This window comes from Ochotona princeps, chromosome 10 (genome assembly GCF_030435755.1).
Source record: "Ochotona princeps isolate mOchPri1 chromosome 10, mOchPri1.hap1, whole genome shotgun sequence".
Lineage (NCBI taxonomy): Eukaryota > Metazoa > Chordata > Mammalia > Lagomorpha > Ochotonidae > Ochotona > Ochotona princeps.
The window spans coordinates 76,043,960-76,049,056 of NC_080841.1; the positions used below are offsets into that span (position 1 = coordinate 76,043,960).

Consider the following 5,097-nt stretch of genomic DNA (forward strand, 5'->3'; position numbering starts at 1 on the left):
GAAAGTAAACTCCTCATCCAGCAAGTGCTTCCTGTCCCTGCAGACCTTGCAGGGCTGGGCTCAGCTGTCTTCTCTGGTCCAGGTGAATTGGAACACAGTGGGAGCAGCGGCCAGCTTGGCGTGTGCTTGGCCGACTCAGGGCAAGCTGGCACAATGGGCATAGATACAGAAAACTGATTTGTAGACTGAGTTTTAATCGTCAAAGGCAGGAAGCAAGGAGGAGTGGTCTTGACATTCTGGTTTTGGGTAATCAGAGGGGGATAAGCCTCAGAACTGGGAGGATCGCCATGCCAGGTGCAACGGAACACATGGTATTTTGGAAATGTCTCCCACTGCATTTCACTTGCTTTGAGCATCCATTGCCCTGTACTCACTTCCCACATGGCCCCAGAGGGCTGGAATGTGCAACCTCCAGCATTCCCTTCATGGAAGGGAGATTGGGCTTTAACTTGGCCTTACTGGAATTGGTAGCTCCACTGTAGTTTAAGAAGTAGCTTTGGAGGCCAGCATTGTGGCAAGCAGGTAAGGCATCCCATAAGGGCCTTGGTTTGAGGTCCACATGTCCCACTTCCAATCCAGCTCCCTGCTAATGCACCTGACAAAGCTGGGGAAGGTGGTCCCTACCATCCATTGGGAGACCCAGATGGAGTTCCAGGCTCCTAGCTTCAGCTTGTCCTAGTCCCCGCTGTGGCAGCCCTCTGGGGAGTGAGCTAGCAGATGGAAGGCTTTATCTCTCCCTGTCTCCTTCTCTCTCTAGAACTCTGCCTTTCAAGGAAACCATTTTTTTTTTAAGTTTCATAACAGATCTTCACGTAAAAACTCCACAATTTTGGCAAAGAAAGTCAGAAAACTGACTGAATATTTGGCTCTTATTTTACAATGGATACTGCCCCGCAGTCAGACCAGAAGAGAGGTGCTGGCAGGCTCCAGCACAAAGACAAGATGAAGAAATGCAAACGCTGGCTGGGTGGGTGGATTGCTTCATTCAACATAAATACGTACAATAATTACTTAACAATAACAAATTTAAGACATTAAGCAAGATGGCGAGCATGTGTGTCTCTGGTGGAAGCCGAGAAGGTTTGACGTGGATCGTCTTGAGGGTGACGCATACAGAATTTTGGTCTCTATCCAGAAAAGAGAATGATCCAGTCGAAGAGGTGAAGACAGTAGCAGAGCTGAACAAAGAACCTATCTTGGTGTGTCTGCCCCTACGAAGCCGAAAGCATGAGCCACCTGAAGATTTCTAGGGTCGTTTGGAATTTCATATTAAAGAAGTTTTTGGCACATCTCTTCCCAGTAATTGGCAGGATATCTCTGTGGATGATGGTCGCATGACATTCAGTCTCTTGGCACACTTAGGTGAAGACTTGGTCCATGCCGTGCCCAACTCCAGGCTTCACCAGATGTGCAAAGTCAGGGATGTTCTTGATTTCTATAACGTCCGTGTTCAAGATGGATCTAAACTTGATTAACTTAGTACAAGTAACCTATCCCCTAATTTGAAAACCAGTATCATTAAAAAATAGACTCATTAATATTGCTAATTTATGGAGCATTTTTTCTTCAGAGGACATTGGAGTTGACTTGGGAGGTTGTAAATGCCTTTTGAATAAAAACAAATCTTTTTTAAAAAGTGATGAGGTATTTCGAGCTCAGACATGATCATATCCTTCACAGGCATCAAGTAGTACTTGAAAGAAAATGCTTAAATCCAAGGTGGAATTATTACATACTGCACATGTATAAATAAAGAAACTTGTATAGGATAAGATACTTAGAAAAGTCTGTCTTGTAAATTACAGAAAATATTTCACTCTTTTATTACATGAGTAGAAATAACAGAAAATAATAATGTCCATTTGGTGTTAATCTAGTCTCTGTTTGCCCAGTATTTTGCTGCCAACATACAGCTGAGGTGATTAATTGACTTGCTCTATCTTCTGTTTTTTCTTGGTTAGGGTTCTGAGTCTGGCATTTCAATTGGGGAGATGCCCAAAGAAACTGTCTGAGGTGTTCTCAGACCAGATTCTTGTATGCACTATCAAGTACAGGGCCCTGTACAGTCCATCTCCCGGATCAGCTGGTGGTTGCAATTGCTGGGTTGGTTCTGTTTCCAGCCCTGACTTCCACTGGAACCAATGGGTGTTGCAGTCCAGCCTGGTTCTGCCCAGCACATACTCGACATCATTTAAACAAGTGGGAGCTGCAGACTGGTCAGAGCGACCCACAATTACCCCCACCAGGCCCACCCCCTACCCTGGTTTGCCAGTATGTGTAGCAGACTAATCCAGTCTGTCCCACATCCCATTCGGCTCTCGTACATGTCAGTGGATATTAAAGCTAAGTTTCATCCAACCAACTCAACTATCCAGCCCACACGGATGTTGTTGAGTGCCTCACTGTCTAGTCACCCCAGCCTCTGTCCTAGTTTTTGTGCCCTCCCGTGGGAGTGGTAACCCAAGAGGGAGGAGCCCACTATTTCCTTCCCAGGCCTCTCCCACTCCAGGATTATGCACTCTCCAGGTGGTTCTGTGGTTTGATTTGACAGAATTAGCCCCCAGTGCCAGCTTCTGCCAGCTGATGCCGTGGCTAAGCCCAACCAACCCTCACTCACTCTAATTTTGTTTGCACCAGTAGGAACAATCAGCCCATCCTGGCTTTTCCCTGATCTAGTCCACGTGAGGCACACAGGTGTTGTAGCCCTGCTTAGTCTGGTCTGCACCCATCCCAGCTCACGCTCTCCAGTGGGAGTAGCTGTCAAGCAAGGGAACCCCTTGTTTTCCCCCTGCTGACTCTGCCCCCTCCCTTCCTGGTTTTCACGCGTGTTGGTTGGGCACTGCAGTCACATCCGGTACAGGCAACCTCACCTTGGCATTTCGTATTGTGCACTGGTTCTTGTTGCGACCAAATCTGGCCCGACCCACACTCTGTTCTGGTGCTCGGATTTGCCAGTGGATGACGTGAACTGTCAAATGTGTACCAGTGGGAAACTTTCCCTGGCCTGTTTTGGGCTGTTTCTTATCATGCTTCTTGCGCTTACCTGCAGGGTCTGTGTCCTGCCTGAGGAGTTGCCCAGGATCCTCCATCAGAACCTCTCCCAATGCCAGATTTTGCGCATACCAGGGGGTCCATAAGCCAGCCCTACTCAGTTCAGCTCCTTTCCTAGAGGGAACAGTGGCTTTTCCTGACTGGCCTTCAACCCATTCTGGTTCTTACTGTTGGATTTTGCAGCCCAGTCAAGGTTCATCCATACTCACATAAGGCTCACACATGGCTCAGTAGGGACAGAGACCTAGCCTAGTCCATCCCACATCTACCCTTGTCCTCCAGGACACCAGACGGTGTTGGAGTCTGGCCCGGCTTGGTGCGTCTTTTCCCAGTCCACACTTGTGCCAAGGAAGACTACAACCATTTCCTGATCAGAATGCAGCCCCCATTTTGGCCCATGTGCCTCTTGGCGGGAACCTCAACCCAGTTAGGGTGTCCCCTTACCTCCCAGCCGGGCCTGTTCCCAGCCATAGATCACACACATGCCAGTGGTTGCGCTGACTCAGCTTGGCTCAGCCTCTCACCTGTCCCAGCCTCTGCCTTAGACACTGTGGCTTAGCATCCCTGGCTCATGCAGACCAGTAGATGCAACAGCCTAGGTTGGCATGACCTGTGCTCCAACCTGGTTTCCATCTTACTTGTGGGCTAAGGTTTGCTCAGTCCTGCCTGGTACACTCCATTCCATTACCAATTCACACATTAGCCAGCTGTTGGAGCTACTTTGCCCAGCTTTTCTGACCCCCAGGTCTGGACCACATGTTCACCAGTGGGAGCTATGACTCACCAGGGGAGTTTCCCAAGTGCCTCCACTTGATCCACTCCCAGACCCAGTTCTCATACATGCCATTGGGTTTTAGGCCAGTGCCTGGCAAAGTCTGGCCTTCCATTTGGCCTTGTATGAGCTGGTGAACGTCGCAGCCCTGCCCACTCCACACCCCATTCAGGATGTACATTTGGGTGCTGCTGTCTTGACCAGTCCAGACTGTTGTCGGTTCCTTTACTTGTGATTGATGGCAGGCTCCTTGGTCACACCTAGCTTAGTCCATCACCACCCCAGCTCTTGAGCTTACCAGTGGGGCTAGAATTTTCTCAGGGTTTGGCCCACACGTCCCCCACAGAATCTACCCCTGGATATGGTTCTTGAGTGCTAGTTACTGAAAAAATCATTTCTTAAAGTTAAAACAAACAAACAAACAAAAAAGACATTAAGCAATTTTACTTGTTTATTTGAAATGTGGAGTTACAGAGAGGGAGAGAGAGAAACATCTTCCTTCTGCTGGTTCTCTCCCCAGTGCCCGTGACAGCCAGGGCTGGGAGCCAGGGACTTCACTCTGACAAGGGATGTGTCAGGAGACAACACAGGGAGGGGGAGTGACGGGAAGTGGGCTGACTGCCTCTCATTCCTGTAGCACAGCAACATCATGTCTGGGACTCCCAGGACTAGTGAAGGAGCAGCCAGCTCATACTCTACCTGCAGCCAAAGTTAACATACTGCCCTCTCAGGGTTTAATCCTGCCAGCAGGCCCCAAGGTCACTGAGGGTGAGGCAATGGTGTTCTTTAGCTGAAGCACCAAGGGAGACAAGCTGGTGAGGAATGTCCGCTTTATTATGCACAAGTTACAGCTTTTAAAGGTTTAAAAAGTGGAGGGCAGGAGGTCATCTTTTGGCACGCCTCCCCCACCTACTGTAATGGGCTGTACCACATGTCTATTCCCCTTGACCTTCTAGCCATGTCAGAGGTCATGCCCCACGTGCAGACCTAGAAACTGTGCCTCAGGCCACAGGGAGGTAAGCTCTAAGCCACACCTACCAGGTAGTAGACAGGGTCCGGAGGTGATTGTCCATGTCTCCCTCCTCTGCTTTTGCAACAAATTTTACCACAAAGACTTCTGCCAAAGGGCAGCCATATGTCCTGCGATTCTAAGATGTTGGCTCAAATATTTGAGGGCAATATTTAACATAAAAAGATCACCTTTTATAGCATCACATTGTAAGCAGAATGTCACAATAATGTTAAGTGTTCAATTTAGCAATGTTAAGTTCAAT

At 48.6% G+C, this 5,097-nt stretch overlaps 1 pseudogene; it reads left to right on the forward strand.

Annotated features, from left to right (window-relative positions):
- Positions 1-1,043: 1,043 nt before the first annotated feature.
- Positions 1,044-1,529, forward strand: LOC101520478 (large ribosomal subunit protein mL50-like; annotated as a pseudogene).
- Positions 1,530-5,097: the final 3,568 nt, after the last annotated feature.